This window comes from Mesocricetus auratus, unplaced genomic scaffold, assembly GCF_017639785.1.
Source record: "Mesocricetus auratus isolate SY011 unplaced genomic scaffold, BCM_Maur_2.0 Super-Scaffold_100676, whole genome shotgun sequence".
In the NCBI taxonomy this organism is placed as follows: Eukaryota; Metazoa; Chordata; class Mammalia; order Rodentia; family Cricetidae; genus Mesocricetus; species Mesocricetus auratus.
In genome coordinates this window covers 181,148,795-181,171,133 of record NW_024429266.1, presented here as the reverse complement: position 1 = coordinate 181,171,133, position 22,339 = coordinate 181,148,795, and the positions used below count along the sequence as shown (strand labels likewise).

General features: G+C 49.1%; 1 protein-coding gene across 1 annotated transcript in view; it reads left to right on the top strand.

Moving 5' to 3' along the window:
* The first annotated feature begins 2,024 nt into the window (after nucleotides 1–2,024).
* Mical3 (microtubule associated monooxygenase, calponin and LIM domain containing 3) overlaps nucleotides 2,025–22,339 on the top strand; it is a 179,663-nt gene continuing 159,348 nt past the window's right edge. The window contains 1 exon segment of the mRNA XM_040737544.1: nucleotides 2,025–2,146. The gene's annotated coding sequence lies outside the window, so the exon portion shown is untranslated.

The window sequence follows — 22,339 nt, the reverse complement described above, 5'->3', positions numbered from 1 at the left end:
TGACTAGAAATAATGCACTTCATAGCACTGATGTGAGGTCGGAATGAGAAGACGCAGATAAACCTCTCCTAGCACATAAGATACACTGTGTCTGTTCAGTTAGTTTCTTCAGTTATGACAAACATACCTGGCATGACAGTTTAAGGGAGGAATCCTTTTAATTCGTGGGTTTCCATCTTTGGTTCCTGGCTCTGTTGACTTGGGGCCCCTGATCTCAGGCAGAAGAGCACAGCCATAGGAACATGTGCACCTCACAGTAGATAGGACGCAGAAGACAGGAAGAGGCCAGGGACAAGATAACTCCAAGGACTGGCTCCTAACGACCTACTTCACCCAGTTAGGCCCCACCTCCTAAAGTTTCCAGCACCTCCCAAAATAGCATACCAGCTGGGGGCCGAGCATCAAATACAAGAGCCTTTCTGAAGGACACTTATCTAAACCAAGCGGTAGCAGCAACTAGAGAAAGAGGCTTGCATTTGGGGGCAGAAAGCATGGAAACTTAGGGTCATGAGGACACACAGTAGGTAGAAATGGGAGTCCTTACTTGTCAGCAGCCACAGTCCATCCAAGAAGACTGCCCATCCGAACGGGACTTCTGGGTGTCTTCAGACAATAGTTGGAAGATTCAATGTCTGGTTGCAGGTAGAACTCTTAGAAAAGGCATCCTGAATACCTTACAGTTTGGACGCCGTGGAGTACAGGCTGAAAAATTCTGGAATAAAGGAAGTGGAGGGTGACAAAGCGTTTGTCACCAAGCTGGAGGACTAGAGCTGGATCCCCAGGACTCATGGTAGAAGCAGAGAACAGACTCCTAAAAATTGTCCTTTGACCTTTACATGCGCCCTCCAGCACCCCATGCACCTCCCAAATAAGTTTAAAAAACTTAAATAGAATGCAATTGGTCTGAGGCAGTCCTAGCTTTCTGGAGTAAAAGTCTAAAATGGAGCAGACAAAGCCTTCAGGAATGTCTGTAGGTCTTCAGCTAGGCATGGAGGGCGACGGAGAGCATGGTGAACCCTGCATTGTTGAGTGGTGTGCTACAGACTTTCGGCCAGGAACAAATTCTTTAGCAGGGCCCGAGGGTTATCAGCCCGGGGGATTTGCTGCTGAAAGGCCGGAATGCTGCCCAGTGTAGCAGGCCAGTTGAATTAACTGAAGCCTCGACCGCCTCCGGGAGGAGCGGTCTACACAACCGGGTAGGAAGAATGCTCTTACTTAACATATGAAAGAGCATCGAAAGAATATTCGACCTGCCTTCCCGTAATAAGATACTATATACAGTAATGTCTGTAAAGGTGTGAGTCAGAAGGTCTACCCAAATCCAACAAAAGTTCTTTAAGATGCCTGGAATTGAACAGATTAATAATCTGCAAGGGATGAAGAATTAAGAGAAAGGTTTGCTAGAGGTCATCCACGTCGCACTGGAAAAGGAAACTGAGGCAGGGAGTTGGCGTTACCCACTTAAAGACACATAGATACAGGATTCAATTCTCCCAAATTTTCGATAGCTTTCCCCCGAAAATCCGACACTTTTCTATTCTGTCCCATCTGGATGAGATCAGGAAGACAACTCTAGCTTTGTTTTGTGGCGGCTTCTGAGAGCAACAAACAAGTCCCCTTTAAGGGCGTACCCCAGTCTCGGGTCTGGCCGGCTTTGATATGCCCCCGGTGTTATCCCGTTGGCCGTTTTGTGTGGCTTCTCGCCCCGTCCAAGGTTCCCAGCCAATCACCTTTTTCCTCTCCTACACCGTTGGGCTTTCAGGAATGTACCATATGGTCCAGGCCGAGGGGGGGAGAGAGCGTGAGTGGGTAGTAGTTATGCATTCCTTTACCTTCTGCTTGTGACTCGTGATATTTTCACAGAACCGAGACTGGAGGTGGCAACCCGGTCTCTAAGAACGAGAAACGCGAGCGAGCTGCCGGACCACTGAGCGCGCGCCCCCCTGTTGCGGTCGGTGGTCTAACCTGGAGGGCCGCAGCCCCCGCCCTCCCATGTGCCCGCCCCGCCCCGGCGGCGCCGCTCCTGCTGCCGCCGCTGCTGCCGGGCCGGACGCTGCGGGCTAGCGCGCGGGGGCTGCGGCTGCGTGTCCCGGCGCGCGGCTGGGTGGCCCCGCCGGCCACTAGGACACAGCAGCATGAAGCAGAGGTGAGCGCTGCGCTCCTGGGGAGCAGCCGCATCCCGCCCACGCTGCACCTCGGTGTGCCGGGGGTCGGCGGCTGGCCCACGGGCGGCTTTGGCTCGGGTGGCCGCGTTGCCCCGATGCGTGGTTGGGACGTCTCTCGAGCAGCCCCGGGGCCCCGGCGTGCCTTGTGCCTGGAGCCTTCCTCTGGCGGACGCTTGCCTCCGGAGCGCTGGCGGAGCTGCGGCGCTGGCGAGGAAGCCCCTCTGCGCTTCCCGCCCTGCCGGGCCGGTGTCTGGGTCCCTGACCTCCAGGAATCGGGTGCTAGGTCAGGTCGCGCCCTGGGGGAACTCAAGTGAGCAGTCTCGCTAGTAGGAGCGGGACTGAGTGACTGGGACTGGGTGTGCCCAAGGTGGCTTTGTAGTGGCGAAGACCCAGCCTGGGTATTGGGGCTGCGCTCTCCGATGGCCCTAGTCTGGAGCCCAGCCGGCGCAGTGTGTAGGTTGCCGAGGTCGTTAATGGCAGGTGGCCATGAGGGAACTCTTGACATTTCCGTCTGGTGGTAGACTGAGTGGGTTGCAGGCAGCCACCGAAGCCTCTTATCTCAGTGTTACCCCCTTCCTAACTGCCTTACAAAGTGACAACACTGTTAGAGGCCCCCGTGTCACCCTAGACATCCCTTGCTTAAGAATAACCTTGCAGAGCCCTACCCAGATATGGGTTTGCCTGGTGTTCTCAGACAGCCAGCCGGCGTGATGGCCGATGGCAGGGTTTGGCGTCTCTGCTTGGCAGGGCTCGCATCATCCAGCTCCTTCACAATTGTTGCTGGGAAGAGGGGTCCTTCAGGCGCCGCAGCACAATTGGGGTCGTGGGTCAGCCTTGTATCTTGGCTGATTTTTCTCTCGAGTCTGGAGACAGAAAGTTATTTCCAAGAATACACACCACATCCGTATTGCTTTGATTTTAGTGCTTAAGTCAGACATTAATTATGGCTTGTGTGAAATGGATTAATGCAGAGCAACGGAGATCATTACAGACGTGGCATTTGTTTATTTAAAGTGTCCTGTGGATGGAGAGAATAGCATTTAAATACCAGGACACCAGTGTGTGTTTGGCCCCATTTGACTATTTGCCACATACACAGCCATTTGAGATGATGGTGAGAGTGAGATTTTATGATGAGGAAGACATCTTACAGATTGCTGCTGCCAGCAGGAATAAGTTCACTCCGGACCCCGCGACGAAGGATGTGGTTCATTGTGGCTGCCTTCTGTGAACCCACCTCCCAAGGGCCATTAAGAGGATATCATAAATTTCATTCTTGATCTCCACAGGCACTCAAGTCAGTTATTTTAGCCTTACAGTGAGCCTTTCTTACGCTCTAGGTTGTAAAAGTCTTAAAGGTCTTTTAGTGGTGGCTACTATGTAGCGTGGGTTGATTTCAGAATTATAGCTAAGGCGGTGTCTGGTGGGTGGTTCTTCAGGGGTCATTTTGAACTTGTACCTGGTTCCTCGGCTAGAGCTCTTTTCTGTGTTTAGGATAGCACCAACTTTTGAGAAGTCTAAAACTTGACTGCCAACCGGTTGGGCCTCTCTCCCTACCAGGATGTTTGTATCCTGTGGTTTCTGTGGGAGAGAAGATAATGTCGGGAAAGTGCCTCACACAGTGCTGAGGGCATAGTAGGTGTTTTTTGCACAGTGCTGAGAGTACTCGGTAGGTGCTCAGTAAATCCTCTTTGATTGGAAGACCCGGCTGGGGATGGAGTTGGGCCTCGAGCCCTCCTCTCTCTGAACTGGAGATCAGCTCCTCTCCCTCCAGCTCCCACGTCCTGCTTTCTAGACATTTTAATAGGGGGTTGTAAGCAAAACACTTCTGGGCTAGGAGAAATTAAAGGAGAAAATTGAGGTTTTCCATCTGTCTCATGCATTTTTGTTGTTGTTGTTATAGTTTGCTGGTTGTTTTGTTTAGAGACAGGATCTCTTTCTGTGTATTCCAGTCTGGCCTTAACTTGCGAAGTAACCCAAGCTGGCTCCTCACTCTCCTACCTTCTGCCTGAGCTTACTCAGTGTTGGATTGCTCTCTCTCTCTCTTCTCTCTCTCTCTCTCTCTCTCTCTCTCTCTCTCTCTCTCTCTCTCTCTCTCTCTCTCTCTCTCTCTCTCTCTTTCTCTCTCTCTCTCTGATAGGGCCTTGTGTACCCTGGGCTAGCCTTGAACTTCTTGTACAGCCAAGGATGACCTGGCCTGATCCTGCTTTGTGGTAAGGGAGCTCCTGATCCGCCTGCCTCCACTTCATGAGTGCAGCAGAGATGACAGGTGTGACCCACCACACGCAGCAGTATGCTGTGGGGACATCAGACCTTGAGCAGAGACCCACTTCCCCATTAGCCTGGGACCAGGCAGCTGTAAGACAATGTTTACTAAAAACATGTTTACTAAAAACAATACAATGCTGGGGCAATAAGTTCCTGAAAAGGGCTTGCCCACGGCAACTGCCCTGTCCTTGACCTTTTCCAAAGACTAACCGCCTCCTCAGACCCACCCATATCCCTCTGATGTCAGGGTATATAATAACCAGCCAGAGTAGGAATAAAGGAGAGCCTTCTTGAGGAGCCTTCTGGGTCTATGTGTTGTCAATCCCCGACACCCTCCGCACATTCTCGGACACAGGCTGCGCAGCGGATACGGCAGTATGCTGCACTTTAAATATTTATTTTTATTTACAGGTGTGTGTGTGTGTCTGTGTGTGCCACATGTGTGCAGGTGTCCTCGGAGGCCAGAAGAGGGTGTCGGATCCTCTGGAACTGGAGTTACAGGTGGCTGTGAGCTGCCTGACATGGGTGCTCGGAGCCGAACTTCTGGAAGAGCAGTGATGTTCTTTTCCAGGTCCAGGGTTGCATTGTGAAAGAAAGGATGATGCGTGCCCTAGAAGAGTTCTTAACTACCACTCAGTAGGAAATTTGACCTTCTTTGATCTGTCCTGGAACTCCACTCTATAGACCAGGCTGGCCTGGAATTCACAGAGATCCACCTGCCTCTGCCTCCCGAGTGTTGACTACTCTTGTTAGGTGAGGATTTTACTTGGTGGATTGGTATGTACTAGTGGAACTAGAATCATGACTTAATTTTTCCAGACAGTGACATCTGAGAAGTGGCCAGGACGGCTGAAGCTGGACCAGCAGTTAAGAGTAGCTTTCGTGGACTCTGTTCCGGGCTCGGCAGGGAGCCACCGTTTGCCTCCTCCCTTCTTGTAACTGGTCCTGTGAGCAGATTAAAAGGCTATCAGAGTTAATGTACTTGGGAAAATAGGAACCATCATTGGTTTGTTTATGTTACATGGTATTGGGCGTGGCATTTTTACAGAAGCCAGACTCTGGATTCAGTTACTGCCCTTTGTTTGAAGAGGTGAACTTCTTATTCTTCACCAGTTGATCCTCTCTGGAGGCAGGTGCCTGGGCCTCACTCAGTGAGCCACACCCCCAGCCCCATGTCATTGATTCTTACTTGACTGTAATGTAGTCAAATTGTAGTACAGTGTTTCTCCGATTTATAGATGAAGAAACAGAAGTAATGTGATTGGCTCCGAGTACAAATCCATTGAGCCTTGATTTGAATTTTTGTGTTACATTGCATTGATGCCTCTGGAGGGAAACATGCCTACACCCCTCTTGTTTTTAGATACTAAAAGGTTTATGGCAACCCATTGCACGTTTCTAATTGCTGGCAAGCAACGTCATTACTCTTTGATTGCTAGTCGACGCCTCGCTAGGTGCACACCAGCTGTACATAACTTATTCTAGGTATTCCCCGTTTCATAGGACAAACTAGAATTGATAGGACATCCCAGGGCAAGTAAGTGACAGAAAGCCCTGGCTGAAAGCAAGGCTAGGGTCAGCCTAGAGCTTACTCTGGGGAGTGTCATCCTAGCCTCGTGCTACAGTGGTGACTAATGGGCAGATTTTGGGGTCCTGACACCTGTTATAATCTCCACCCACCCCCACTTTCTGTAGTGAATAGTCATTCTTTTATGGGGAAAAGCAACAGAAAAAGCCATTTATATTTGAGAGTGTGAAGTATTTGATGAAACCAGACAGGATGATTAGGATCAGAGAGAGTGGATGTGGTTCGGGGTGGGGAAATGTTCCTGGGACCCGCAGCTGTCCCCAGTGCTCAGGCCCTGTCACCTTTCCCTGGTTGAAATTGTAGCGTTGGAGGCCAGGCACTTTTGCTAAGGGCTGCGGAAAGGCAGGTGCTCCTTCTCTGCTTTCTCTGGAAAGCTGAACACCTGCTTCCTCACAGATAACACAGCACATTATCTAGTTTTGCAGGAATTGGAGGGGACTTTGTTTGGAAATTTACCTAAGTTCATTGAATGGACTTTCCCTCTTCTTCCAGTCAACCCTTCGGGCATGGTCATCTTTGGCTCCATTTTTCACAGTCCTCTCATGCATAGGGATTGGGTGGGGCAGGGTGGCTGTCACTCGCCTTGGGTGCTTAGATATACCAATAGGCAGAATGACTTTGCTGTCCCGGTGAGGCTCAGTCGTACGTGATCAGCTGTTTTCTTGAGGGTGGCTCAGCTGTCTGAAGGGGTGCAGATGTGACTACTGAAGACAGGAAGACAGTTTCTCTAGCCCTGCTATGGACAGACATGTCTCTCGGGAGGCCGAGGCAGGCAGATCTCTGTGAGTTCCAGGACAGCCTCCGAAGCTACACAGAGAAACCCTGTCTCGAAAAAAAAAGAAACAAAAATAAAAACAAAGACGTGTCTCCATTGGCTAGTTAGGTTTGCACAAGAGGGTGGCAGACTGCTTCATCTTAAAAAAACAAAAACAAAAACAAAAAACCCAAACCTGTGAAGCCGGGTGTTGGTGGCACCCACCTGTAATCCCAGCACTCAGGAGGCAGGGGCAGGCGGATCTCTATAGAGTGAGTACCGGGACAGCCACAGCTACACAGAGCAACCCTGTCAAGAAAAACAAAACAAAACAACAACAACAAACAAAAAGAGGAAGAGATCATCAGAGTAAAGATGGGAGGAGGGGCTGTAGGCTTTACCTCATTGAAGGTTGGGGGCCCAGAAGCTTCTGCTGAGCAGGAAGATCCCTGTTGAGAGCCGTGGAGCTCTTCTGCGCCTCAGATGTTGCTTCCCCTGCAGTGCCTGGCTCTGGGATCGAGACTGGCAGTGAAGTTGGGGGAGGGGATGGTGGCCGGCAGAGGGGCTTTCTGCACTGGGAGGGTCTACAGGTGCTGTGACATTGTGTGGTGAAAGACGCATTCTGGTGAACTCTGGGAAGGGGACAACATGGCCAGTGGCTAACTAGTCACTGCCACTGAGTTTTCCTTACAGTTTTAAAATAGATGTTCAGGGCTGTGGGCGTGACCCTGTGGTAGAACACTTGAACCCCAGCAGCACCATTTAAACTGGCAAAGTTCTACTTTGTTTGATCCAACCTGTTTTGTCTTATTGCCACTGCCTGTGGGGCCTGGAAAGGCTCTCTACCTTGGATGCCTGGGGAGAAGAGGGAGGGGGACAATGCCCCCTCCCCCCTGGCTGCCCTGTGATGAGGGATTCCAGGGTTGGTTTGGGAAAGGGAGAGGTGGGGTGAGCAGCCTGCTGGAGCTATGGGCTATTAACAGTCCTGATCACGTGATCATGGTGGCAGACACTGGAGAGCCCTGACTGCCGAGTCCTAAGCCAGCCAGCCTGGGGACAGCCAGTTGTAGCAGGAAGCAGTGCTGTTACCATCCCTCCTTTGACTAAGGGTGGTTGTATCGGGACTCTTCCGCAGGCCTTTAGCTCTGCACCGGTGCCCTCACAGACTCCTGTGACTTTTTTTCTGTGCCACCTGACTGTCTTCAAACTCACTCTGTAGACTAGGCTGGCCTTGAACTCAAGAGGTCTGCCTGTCTCTGCTTCCCAATCCCTCTGCTGGGATTAAAGGTGTTTACCACCCCCTGACTACTCCTGTGACTTTTAAAAACTATATCCACACTTCTCCCTTCTGTCTAGTCACCTGACTGAAATGCCTTCAGGAGATGGGCTAAGTAGCATCCAGTTCACTATTTATCTATCTATTTGTTTAGTTTTGTTTGTTTGTTTTGAGGTGGGGTCTCACTATGTCACCCTATGTCTGGAACTTGCTATGTAGACAGGGCTGAATCTGAACTCAGAGATCCTCCTGCCTCTGCCTCCCGATTGAAGGTGTTGGGATTAAAGATGTGTCTCTCCATGTCTGGCCATGTTTAAGTGTTCCATTCTGGAGCATTTGAAGGACTGCACAGGGCAGTAGATCTGCAGGGGCCAGGGGCAGTGCTGTGGGATCTAGGAATTGCTGAGTGTGGCCTTTTTCCTCTCTCTGTCTCTGTCTCTCTCTCTCTTTTGCCTGGTGTGAGTTTCTCCTTTTTGGTGATTTCATTTTCTCTCACTTTGTGTGTATGCATATATAGTGGTTAATGGTGTATTGTGTGTGCATGTGTATTGGTTAATGGTGTATAGTGTGTAGAGGTTAATTGGTGTATAGTGTGTGTGTGTAGAGGTTTATGGTGTATAGTGTGTATGTATAGAGGTTAATTGGTGTATAGTGTGTGTGTGTGTGTGTAGAGATTTATTGGTGTATAGTGTGTGAGTGTACAGGTTAATGGTGTATAGTTTGTGTGTGTGTGTGTGTGTGTAGAGGTTACAGTGGCACACACGGGAAGGTATGAGGGCAGCTTTGGATATTTGGTTCTCTCCTTTCACTGTGGATTCCAGGGATCAAACTCTGGCGGTCAGACTTGTGCAACAAGTAATTTCCCCACTGAACCATCTCACTGGCTCTGGCATGGGTTCGTCATTCCCAAGGCTCAAGCCCAAATCAGTTGGCATTATCTTAGTTTCTTCATGGATAGGAGGTAGGCTGGGAAGCCTACCACTGTGTATGATTAGTTGGCAAGTGGCCTTTATTTATTTATTTATTTATTTATTTATTTATTTATTGTTTTTCGAGATAGCTCTGTGGCTTTGGATGCTGTCCTGGAACCAGCTCTTGTAGACCAGGCTGGTCTGGAACTCACAAGAGATCCACCTGCCTCTGTCTCCTGAGTGCTGGGATTAAAAGCGTCCACCACCACCACCCGGCTTGGCAAGTGGACTTTTTAGAGTGGAGCCTTTGACCCAGTTAGGCCTTGACCAATTGGATTTACTTATTTCTCTTTGAATATGGAAAAGGAAAGTATTTTACTAGAGACTTGAATTTTGTCAGTTTGTTTCCAAAACAGGTAGGCTATTCTCAAAACCAGCCTTGCAGAGGTGGGGGTGGGGTGGGGTCAACTTTCTGTCTTTGGTATTTTAAGTGCCTCTGAATAAGTGGGCCTGATGGTCAGTGATAGCGGAGTAGCCACCACAGTTACTGCTTACCCAGGGCCCATACTCTGGGTTAAGTGCTTTATGGACACACACCGTTTCCCCCTTCCCTGTTTTACAGTAAGGACACTCACTGTTCCAGAAAAGGTCACATCCATAAACCCAGTAAGTTCTGTAAGCCGAGCCTATAATTACCGTCATATTAGATGAACCTTTGAGGAAGCAAAGCAAGAGGGATTGAAGAGGAAATAGACAGTGGTAAGTTGAGTCAAGCCCTCAGGATTCACTGAACACTGTGTGCCCTGCTCTGGTAGAGAAGGCCAGATAAGGAGAGCTCCTGGGCCTATGTCACACTCAGGGAGCCGGAGAGCAAGGAGGAGCAGGGGATTTCCCTAAGGACTCCAGGTGGTGACACACTCCCACTTGACGTGTTTATTGACGAGCTTCTGCAGAGGCTGCAGGAAGCTGCCATGTTTGTTGGGGGCAGCACAAAAGCAGTAAGCCATCCTGCATGGTGATACGTGATCTGATTGGTCAGGACCCCTGAACTTGGAGTAGCAAGCATCTATATACATGGCTGCAGCGCGGTCCTTTCCTGGACTGGCTTGCTTGTCTCTTGCACATGACAGTGGGGCTTTCTAGTCTTCACCTGCCCTCCGTGGTTGTGGCTGGGATGCTTGTATTTTGCCAGTAGGGTTGGGTTGTTTTGTAGCTCTTCCCCAAGGACCTTGGCTGCAGGAAGGGCTGGGCCACCTCCCCTTCCTGCGCACTGCCATTGGGTCCATCACCACTGGGGATCTGTTGGCTGGTGCTCTTGTCCATGCCCAGCCGCTGCTTGCCAAGATGAGAAACAGGTACTCCATCGGCGTTGCAGATCTTCCTAGAGGACGTGCTGCGGGCCACACCCTCTCGAAGGTGTTCTGCCGATCGTCATGGTCACTTGGGTGTAGAACCGTGTTAGCACTGCTGGGACTTCTTTGATGCCACGATTGCAGCCCTGTTCCTGCTGTGACCTCGGAGCCTGGGTGGAGCCTGGTGGTAGTGGTTTCAGACTCCTCTCCCAAGCCTCCACCTTTTGTTCATCTTTTGAGGCCACTGCTGTTTGAGGGCTGATGTGGACAAAGGCCTACTTGGACCTCTCAGTGCTGAGTGTGCTCAGGGAATTGCAGTTTGGTTGTGTTTTAGTCTATTTTCCAAGACCTTTGGGCCACTTAGGTCCATTCTAGTGGAAATGGTTTGTATATCCTGGAAGCAAGTCAAGTGTCTTCTAGCCTCTGCCCTGGGGTACTGACTTGATTAGGTGAACAACTTTGGTCCACACTGCTTCTGAAGGGTTTTCTCTGACCAGCAATCCCAGAGCGGTGCTCTCAGGCTTAAAGGTGATGTAGGGAAATGTCCCCCCTCCAATAAAATCGTGCCTGTTCTATACCTCTTGGCTTAAGTGAACTTCATCACAGTAAAGGACTTTTGTGATGACATAATCCCTTTTCTAGGAACACGTTTTGTGTGTATGTGACCTTCAGGCATCCTGATCTTCCACCATTGGTACAAATGACTGCCTGTCTTTTTGTTTTTGTTTTGGGTTTTGAAACAGGGTCTTACTATATGGCCAGGCTGGCCTTGAACTCAGCTTCCAGAGGCCTGTGGTTACAAGTGTGAGCCACCTCCCCTGCCTGCCTGTCACTTTTACCCCCTTTACCTCTTTATCCCACTGTTAGATACGCAGCCTCAGAGGCGCCGAGCTGCCTAACCTGGCCTCTAACTTCCCTGGCCTGTCTCTTGTCTTGCTGGTGTGGTAGGTACCGTCACGGGCTGTCAGTCAGGGTGTATGCTGTGTTGGTAGGGGCTGGCTGGCCCAGCTAGTGCTCATACACTATTCATCGGCACGCCAGAAGTTGTCTGTGCCATCTCCAACTGTGCCGCCTCCCCATGCGGGCCATGTATAGTTGCCTGCCTTTTGTTTGCAGGTTATTTAGCAAGCTCTTGTGGGCTCTGAAATACTTGGTGTATGCAGAAGGCGGGGCAATCAGAGTGGCATCCGTAGGTCCCCCGTAGTAAAGGAGATGGGGGGATTTGACTGAAAAATGTTAGGCTGTGGGTTGGAGAGGAGCCTGTCTCCTGGTGTCTATTTTAGAAGTGCCCTTTATGTTATGGTCTCTTTCTCCTTACACTAAGTATGCATAGTTACGTGATACCCATTGAATATGTGGGAGCGTACGGCTTGAAGAGGCTAGGCGACTTGCCTGAGCTCTCTGAGCTCACACACAGTGGTTTTAACTCAAGAGTAGAGGCACCGGATTATGTGGTGGGTAAGAGCATGGGTTCTGACACCTGACCTGAGCATATGATCTTGTGTGTGTTCCGTAACCTGTCTGGGCTCAATTTCCTTATCAGGGTCATTGGGATAGTAGATGGCATGCCTCTGCTTCAGGTACAGGCAAGCAGAATCCCACCAAGCACGTGGTGGGCTCACGGTAGTCTTCGTGCCTCTGCTTCTGAGCTTGGAGTGCAGGCCTGGAGCTCTGGGATTCCTCTCAGGAAGGGAGCAGCCTTGGGCAGCATGTGTGGGTTCGGGCTGTGCAGTGAGCCAGAAGTGGGTTTCTGTGCAGAGTCCTCCACAGGAAGCTTGAGCAGTACCAGCTTTAAGGAGGAGCTCACCTGCCACCAGGCCTCTCCTGCAGTCCCATCCAAGGTTGACTTCACCTGCTCACTTCTAATTGCCTGCCACTCGCGCTGGCTCTCTGATTACTGTCTGCCTCGTTCCCTGCTGCTCAGCACTCCCTCTCCTCCTAGTAACCTTTTAAACTTCCTGAAGTCATATATTCATTAACTTATTGATCAGGCCTCTTGACCTGCTTCTCTGTACTGGGTTTTAGGGCAAGGGCAGGTTCATGGAAATGTATATTGTCACTGCTCATGAACCTGCCTGCTTCAGAGGACATAGTGCTAACAACGCAGGCTCTGTGTGTGTGTGTGTGTGTGTGTGTGTGTGTGTGTGTGTGTGTGTGTGTGTGTGTGTGTAAAGGCAAAAATAGTATGAGCCACTGATTGGGAAAAACAAGGGTGATCACGGCTATAAACTGAGAATCAGTTGTGTGCCCTGCCCAGTGTTTGTTTGGGTGATACAAGCATGGTTAATTCTGTGTCATCTGAATTTCACCAGTGAGGACATAGAAACACTAGCATGGACTAAGGACACGCAGTCCTTAGTCCTGGTCCACACTGACCCCTGGCCTACAAAGGAGGCGTGATTCATATGCAGCCTGGGTCATTGATGATTGTTTAGTGGAGAAGAAGTTCCTTTACCTTGTTTATATAAATGTTTGCTTTTCCCCCAGACTTTACAATTTTTTAAAATTTGTTTTTTGACAAGTTTTACAATGTTTTGACTGTATTCACCCCACCCCAACTCCTCCCATATCTGTCTCCCCTTTTCTTCCCACCCAACTTTATGTCCTTTTTTCCCCTGCTCATCAAGAACATCTGTGATGCACCTCCTTCTCCTGAGGCTCAGGGATCATTGCAGAAGAAAGGGGGAAAAGAGTATAAAAGCCAGAGGCTGTGGCTGAATACAGGGAAACTGTCATCCAGGCCCATCAGGGCAACAGCTCTATGAACTCACAGCACTTAGGACAGCATGCACGAGCTCTGTGTAAGCTCGAGCCAGACCAGATCCCAGCGTAGCCAGGGGAGGTGGATGTGAAACCCCGGGCAGTTGATAGCTCCCTGGAGAGGGACAGTCAGTTTTAAGTGTGTTGCCTCTGGTAGGTTGACCGTGCACCAGTGTAAGGCCACCTATCCATGGGTACATGGGTAGCACAGAGAAAAGGATACATCATGGAAGCAGTAGCTCAGAGTTGAGAGCAAACCCAGGATGCCCGGGTGCTTGGAGGTGAGTAAGCTGCATCCTCTCCCTGTGGAATCTTGGTGTAGCTGGGGAGACAGACACACAAATAGATGACTCCCTCAAAGTGTGGTCAGAGCTGTGATGAGGCAGACGTAGGTACAGTTGGAGCTGAGGGGAGGGGCCAGGAATTCTTCCCAGAGCCTTGAAAGGCAGGCTAGTGGCCAGCAGAGATGGGCTTTCTAGAAGATGAGCATGGCCGTGAGCAAGTGCATGGGGCCAGTTTGTTCCCAGGGTCTACGTGTGCCTCTGCACACCTTACAGGCAGTGAGTCTGTGGAGGTGGGGTACATCCGGAGTAACAGATGGAAGTCATATTGAAAGACAGGTAACAGGGTAGGAGAGAGGGGAGAGCAGGATCGTGGTGGGAGGAGTTGGCTGGGGATGGAGCATTTTCAGTTCTGGGAGCTGGGTCCTTTCTGATGCCCTCAACTCTGCTCTGTGATGTTGTCTGCCTTTTCCTGACAGACTTGATGTTCTCCAGATAGAGAGGCAACTGCCAGCCAAAGGAATTTCATCTGTGTTCATCTTGGGAATACATCGGGGTTACTTATAGGAATATGGGTCACATCACTAGAAATTCCCATTTCAGTGTGGGTGATGGCCTCCCAGAAACTGCATCAGAGTCCCCGCCGCAGCCAGCCGTCCACTTCTTTTTATTTATTTATTTATTTTTATGTACGTTGGTGTTTTGCCTGGGTGTAACTCCCCTGGAACTGGAGTTACAGATAGCTGCAGACTGCCATATGGTACTGAAATTGAACCCGGGTCCTTTGGAAGAGGAACCAGAGCAGCCAGTGCTCTTAACCACTGAGCCATCTCTCCAGCCCCAGCCTCCCACTTCTTATATGCCGGAGTGGTTCCCCACCACGCACAGCTGGGGCAGGATTACACACAGCTGGGAATCCCCAGGTCCACAAGGGACTTTTAATAGGTCCAATCTTGTGAGGGTCTCATGATGGTAATGGCTTTGCCTAGTCTCAGAGGACAGCATTCCAGGAATATTGTGACTGGCGTTGAAGATAGTGCAGTGCAGATGGGTGTGGCTACAGGCCGCTGAAGCTGTTATTTATGAAATAAATGTAGCTTTTATCAGTTATAAAAATGGATCTTGTTTTGATTTCCCTTCGATCATTTACATGATGTAAAATGCATCGTTAACTTGGAGGTTGGATTTGGCCACTGGTTGGAGTTTGCACATCCCCAGCAGCTGGTAGGAATCCATATGTAGCATGACAAAGGACTGGACCAGGGTGTTGGCACTGAAGATAGAGAGGAAGGAACCTGGTGCCGCACTGAAGATAGAGAGGAAGGAACCTGGTGCCAGGGATGCTCTGGAAGGAGGGTTCTGACTAGCTAGCAGTGAGGAGAGGGGGAGCCCAGGCAGCGGGAGAGCTTCTGGTTAGGTGTTTCCTGGCTCCTTCTGGTGAGCCAAGAGCATGCGTGAGTGCTGGAGAAAGCCCGGGGTAGCTGAGTCTGTCTGTGCTTCAGGTGTGTGTCAGAGCGTGAGTTGTCTGACGTCTCCCTCTGCACGCATGCCATCGTGCCTGTCAGCTCGCTGCTTTTGCCGCCTTGGTTTTGGGTGCACTGGCAGGAGGTCCTGCTGTAACTGTGCTGGGGCCAGGTGGGTATTTGGCAGTATTTCCTATTTAGGAGAAGCTGCAGAGGCACTGTTATCTAGATGGATGTGTTGGATTTCATTGTTCATGTTTGCCCCGGTTGCTTTACCATTGCACCTCTAGTCAAAATGCTTCAGTGCAGAGCTATCGAAAATAAGACTCAATGTTCCACTGCCACAGTACCGAGCACCACGGCACTTAGCATCAACGAGGAACTGTAGCCTGATTGTCTTTGAAGCTGGTCCCCTCCCATAGCTATTGTTGCTAGGTGGCTGCCACACTCAGTAGCAGGCATCCGTCACTGGGAGTCTCCTGCGGCAGTGGCCTGGCGGGAGAGCAGTGTGGGGCCAGAGGGTCACCTGCTGTCACTGTCTTGAACTTAAGCCCCCCCCCCAATGCTCTGTCTTTCCTTGCTGTCCCCGCCAGCTTTGTGAGGGTGCCAGTCCCCAAGAGAACTGTGGACACGGCACGTGAGACCTGTTGTTGTCGTGACTCAGTTTCCCTTTTGATGTCTTCTCTCACTGCATCTCAGCCTGTGGAGCAGAGTTCTCCTAAGATGCACCCCCAACCCCCCGCCCCGGCTTTACCTGGTCAATAAAATGAAATGAAACTAGTCATTTACCAGGTATTAGGTGTGTGAGGGTAACATTTCTGACTTGACAAAATGATTTTCTTTTGGCTACTTTTGAAAGGACTCAAACCAGGAATGGGAGTATTTAAATGCATGTCCCTCGATTCCTTCAGAGTAACTTGCACAGCTCTGTGGGACATGATTCTTGGTTCTGCTTGGGTGAGGGGGGAGGAAAGGAAGGGAAGGTTGTCTTCTAAGTGTAAAGCAGATGACCCACTGCAGTGAGCTAAATTCTGTCACATCTTAATGCCCTTTGCCTTTGTAAGTGTCCGTAGCCTTTGTAGATGTGTCTGGGCCTTCTCAGGGCTTAGTTTTTACTGGCCTCTTCAGAGCCGACTCTTGTCATCTAGGACATATGAAATGCCAAGGCAGGAGCCCCACCATCTGTAGTCTTAAGGCCTTGCTAGGCATTGAGAGACTGGGCAGCCATCAGTGAGGATGAAGGTGTGGTACCCTCTGCATCTTCTGTATCCCCTTTCCCCATTCCGGATGAGAAATCCCGGGTCTGGCACTAGGCGGGTAGCTCAGAAGTCACTGGATGGTTTGGCCTCACATTCCTAGTCAGGGAAGATGTTGGCTTCCAGATGTGAGAGTAAAATCAGACAGGCATGCTCTGAGGCAGCCGACAGTGCCCTTCACACGCCACCTCCTCAGCACAGATGGGGACATGCTCACCACTCATGCAGGAGTGCTGGGGATAGATAGGCCTTGCCAAGCTGCCCCGGCAAGCCTGCTTGTCCTGAACCCTCTAGTCCATGGAATCCACAAAACAACACGCACACATTTAGCAGCAGCATCTTACCCAGAGACTTTGAGGTGGGGGTGTAGAGGTTGTGGGCTCTGTTTTCAGAGTTCATGGTTCACTCTGAAAGTCAGTATAACATGAAAGAGTAGGTAGTGAGCAGCAGGAGGGATAGAGCCAGGACAAACTTCATGGGTTTTCTACTGCTTGGGGCAGCGTTGATGTCCCCTGTTGCCCCTGCTCAAGTTACTTAAGTTTGCTTTGGATGTATTCCCCACATGCCCCTACACCTGGGCCCTTACACACACTCCCCTCTAGCAGAAAAAACACTCTTTCCTAAGGTACCACAAGTCTGAAAACCTAAAAACCCTTCAAGCTCAGACCACTCCAGTTGAAAATTCCAGTGTAATGTTAAGTGTATTTGACCTGATCCTGTAGTCCTAGCTACTACAGGAGGCAGGAGAATTGCTTGAACTCAGGAGACTAAGGCCAGGCTTGGCTGGTCTGAAGAGATGGCTCAGTGGATAAGAGAACTGACCTCTCTTCCAGAGGACCCAGGTTCACTTCCCAGTACCTACATGGCAGCTCACAACTGACTCTAACGCCAGTTCCAGAAGATCTGCCGCTCTTACACAGACGCATGCAGGGAGAACATCAGTGCACATAAAACAAATGTGAAAAAGAGGCTCAGGAACTGTACTGCACAGGGAAAATAATCTTAGCATGACTTGATGTGGTGACTGCATTCCCTTCCTTCCTTCCTTCCTTTCTTCCTTCCTTCCTTCCTTCCTTCCTTCCTTCCTTCCTTCCTTCCTTCCTTCCTTCCTCCCTCCCTCCCTCCCTCCCTCCCTCCCTCCCTCCCTCCCTCCTTCCTTCCTTCCTGTTTTTCAAGATAAGGTTTCTCTGTGAAATAGTCCTGGCTGTCCTGGAACTCACTATGTAGACCAGGCAGACCTCAACTCACAGAGATCCACTTGCCAGCGTGCAGTCGGCTGGGCAGTGGTGGCACACACCTTTAATTTCAGCACTTGGGAGGCAGAAGCAGGTGAATCTCTGTGGTTTCTAGGGCAGCCTAATCTACATAGTGAGTTCCAGGACAACCAGGGCTACACAGAGAGACCAGGTCTCAAAGCCACATAACCCCTATTGCTTTCTCTGTCTCTCCAGCGTGCCTGCCATTGACTAGCTTGCTAGCTAATTTATTTATGCGTATTGAGAGACTGTGCAGAGCTTTGGAGCTACAGCAGAACCCCTGGTTTAGATCTTGCTCTTACCATTTACATGTGTGACCTTGGGTAGGTCACTTAGCGCCTCTTTATCACCTCATCTGTAAGAATAATATGTAACTCAGGATTTTTGCTAAGAGTGTGATTTGTTGTTGATAAAGGTGCAGCACCTACCATGGGATCCGTGCTATAGGTGTTTGGTAAAGAGAGCCTGTTCTGTGTTTCCTCCTGTTAACATGGGAGCTTCATGAGACCAGAGTGTCATCTGTCCTTTCGGATCCTTGTCTGTCCTTGAGAACAGCCATAAAGCCAGCAGTGAAAACACACTGGGCTGTGGGGCATATTGGCCTGGCAAGGTGTCTGGGAGCATGCAAGCGTGATCTGTGTGGACAGCAGAGCCCACCTGGATCCCCATCGCCGTGCTGTTAGGGACTGCATCGGGTTGGCTGCAGAGTGGGAGGGAAGCCTCTCCAGCCTGACTGGTTCTTTCCCCTCCTTAGCACTTCTGGGTGAATCGATCGATTCAGGGATTCAGGAAGTCTCCCGAGTCCAGGTTTACAGAGGGGACAGAACAGGACGCCAGGTGTGATGCCACAGACCAGCCTGGAGTGGCTCTTGAGGTTCTATGTGTTGTTAAACTTCTATGCTAAGTATCAGGTTTGGATTTTGGTATATGTGGTAACTAAATTTTATTTTAAATTCAGGGATTTTGGGGTTAGTACAAGTACTTCCGTTTACTCCATACTGACCCATTTGCTTTTGCATGTGTTTTCTTGTTTTTGAATTTTCAGTTCAAACAACAACCGCCACAAAAAGAAATGCATGGTACTTTTTCATATCTACTAGGAAGCCAAGTATTTGGTTAATATTTGAGCCCAATTTTAAGGGTGGGCTGGGCTTGTGATATTGAACTGAAATAGGGCTCCTGTCCCTTTTTACAAAAAGTCACTGAATGGGGCTAAGGAGTTAGCTCAGTGGGTAAGAACCTTTACCACGGAAGCATGAGAACCTCTGTAAAGCTGGACTCCAGAGTGTGCGTCTGTACACCCAGTGTTCCTTTGGCAAGATTGGAGTCATAGGCCACTAGACTGGTGTGCGTAGCTGTTACAACAAAGAAAACACACACACACACACTAACACACACACACTAACACACACACACTAACACACACACACTAACACACACAAACACACTAACACACACACTAACACACACACACTAACACACACACTAACACACACACTAACACGCACACACTAACACGCACACTAACACACACACTAACACACACACTAACACACACTAACACACACTAACACACACTAACACACACACACTAACACACACACACTAACACACACACTAACACACACACACTAACACACACACTAACACACACACTAACACACACACACTAACACACACACTAACACACACACTAACACACACACTAACACACACTAACACACACACACACTAACACACACACACTAACACACACACACACTAACACACACACACAGATTTCTTTAAAAAAATCACTGGTTGCATTGGAGATTTCTTTCAATGAATTCCCAGCACCCACATGGCAATTCACAACTTTCCATAACTCCAGTTACACCCTCTTGTGGCATCTGCAGAAACCTGGTGCACGTGTGTACAAATACATGCATGTAGGAAAAACACCGTGTATGTATACACATATATATAGCAGAGTCAATTGTATGAAAAATACCGTGTATGTATACATATATACATATACATACATATATATAATATATATATATATATCAGAGTCAGTTGTAGGAAAAACACCGTGTATGTATACACATCTATATAGCAGCGTCAATTGTAGGAAAAATACCGTGTATGTATACACACACACACATACATATATAGCAGAGTCAATTGTAGGAAAAACACCGTGTATGTATACACATATACATATACATACATACATATATATATATCAGAGTCAATTGTAGGAAAAACACCGTGTATGCATACACATCTATATAGCAGAGTCAATTGAAAAACAGTAGTGGTGCTGGAGAGATGGCTCAGTGGCTAAGAGGACCTGGGTTCAATTTCCAGCACCCACATGGCAACCTGCAGCTGTCTGTAATCCAGTTTCAGGGGATCCAACACCCTTATACAGACATACATGCAGGCAAAACACCAGTGCAATGAAATAAATAAATCATAAAACCCCAATATTTTTATCATATATGTCATTTAAAGTATACAATTCAGTGTTTTTCAGTGTGTTCAGAGCTGTACAGCATTTACTGTAACCAAGTCTAGGACATTTTTGTGAACCCCCACAGCAGCTGTGAACTGTGCCTCTCCCTGGCTTCCATTCTTCCTGTCTGTAGATGGCTGGTCTGGCATTCCTTAAAGGCGGCCATGCAGTTACATGTTTGTTGTTGTGGCTTTTTATTTTTCTTGCCTGCAATTTTTTGTTTTGTTTTGTTTTTTTCACTCAGCCTGTTTTCAAGGCTTATCCTGTTCTTGTGAACATTGGAATTCTGTTCTATTTTATAGCTGATCAATATTCTGTAAAATTCACCATCTAGACCAGGCTGGCCATGAACTTGCAGCAATCCATGCCTCATTTCACAGGTTTTTTTTTTTTTGTCCACATTATCTGTGTCAGTGGTTCTCAATCTTCCTAATGCTCATGTCGTGGTGACCCCAAATCATACAATTCTGTGTTGCTACTTCATATCTATAATTTTGCTACTGTTGTAGTGTAAGAATTTTAGAGATAGAGGTTTGCTAAAGGGGTCAAGACCCATAGGTTAAGAACCACTGATTTCCAGGTGGTGGTGGTGCCCACCTTAATCCCAGCACTCAGGAGGCAGAGGTAATTGATCTCTGTGAGTTTGAGGCCAGCCTGGTCTACAGAGTGAGTTCCAGGACAGCCAAGGCTACACAGAGAAATGCTGTCTGGAAGGAAAAACAAAACAAAAACCCTATTGGCTCTACTCCTTTACCGTGTTTTTAGGAATGCTCATGTTTTGTGTGGCTGTGTGACTTTCCTCCTGGCTGTGCAGACATAGGAGTGTAACTCCTGGGTTGTCTGGTAACACTGGGAGGAGCTGCCCAAGTGTTTTCCGAAGCGCTCCCGAAGAGGTCCAGTTCTGCACATCTTTACTAACATTCAAGGCCTCCCTCCCTGCCTCCCTCCCTGCCTCCCTCCCTGCCTCCCTCCCTGCCTCCCTCCCTGCCTCCCTCCCTCCCTGCCTCCCTCCCTCCCTCCCTGCCTCCCTCCCTCCCTGCCTCCCTCCCTCCCTCCCTGCCTCCCTCCCTCCCTGCCTCCCTCCCTGCAGGCTCAAGCCACCTTCCCACTCATCTCCCAAGAACCTGGGACAATGGGGATGCTCTACTGTGCACAGCTCCTGCCTGCCTTATAGTCATTCAGAATTGTGAAGTGATGTCTTTTATAGCACGTTGGCTGTTTAAAACAATTGGTTACATTTTATTGTTGAATTGTTGGAGGGTTTTTTTGTTTGTTTGTTTGTTTGTTTTTTGGTTTTTTGAGTCAGGGTTTCTCTGTATTGTTTTGGAGGCTGTCCTGGAACTTGCTCTGTAGACCAGGCTTGTCTCGAAGTCACAGAAATCTGCCTGCCTCCCGAGTGCTGGGATAAAGGTGTGCACCACAAACGCCCAGCGTTGGCGTTCTTTATATACTCTGAAAGCAAATTCCTTATCAAACATGTGGTTTGCAAGTATTTTCTTCCATTATGTGGGTTGTCTTTTCATTTTCCAAGTAGTGTTTAGGCCACGAGGCACACAAGTTTGTTTGTTTGTTTTTTGTTTTTGGTTAAATCCAGCTTGCCTTTAGTTCTCCAAAAAGCCTAGACTTACATGCTTGAGTTCAGGGTTTTCAAGTGTTTGCTGCACTGAAGTCTGGAGAGCTGAGTTAGCCTCCAACAGTCTCAGGCTTTCTAATCTCAATACCTTGTTGACTTGGTTTTAGTTTTGGGAGACTTAAAATCCTATGCAAGCAGAACTGAGGTCATGTAGTTTCTGAAGGCGTTTTACTAACGATACCGCTGAGGAAACAAAAGCCAGGTGTAAATTGATTCTGGCTGAACACAGGGACTCGGCCTGGGACTCTGCGTCCGGCTGGATTTAAGGTTGATGCAGGTGTGCTGAGGTGTGTGTAAGTCCAGACCTGGTCTGGACTTCTGGTCTTTGGAGAATGGAGCGTGGCTGTCTCTGGTGCTTCTCGTGTCACCCAATGGGATTTTCAGCTTTATTTGCTCAAGTAAAATAGAAAGCTTAATGACAAGTGCATCTGGGTTGTGTGGACAAGCAAGCAAATGAAAGTGTGGAGGTATCTGCTGTCCCATCCCTCCCACATACTTCAGCAGTCCAAAGAAAACCGGAAGCTACACAGTGGCATTCTGCTGACTGTCATATTTGCTGCCCTCTGTGTGTCACACGGCCTTCCCCACTCACCAGTAGATCTTGTGTCCCATGAGAGGGGGGAGAGCTGGGGGTGTCTAGGAGAGTCTGTTTGATGTCCAGGGTCAGTGTAGCTCACTAGTAGGTGGGAATGCTGGGTTCTTCTTTTGGGGACACAGCTGGGGTGACTTTTAAATGTGTTAGTTCACAGCCTCGTTTCTCTTAGCTCTTTATCTCCATGCCCAAATTGGGATAAGTGAGCGTGCTGGATTTTTTTCTTTGCATGTAATCTGAACAAGCAGTGAGGGAGTGGCCCACGAGAATGAAAGTATCTGAGGAAC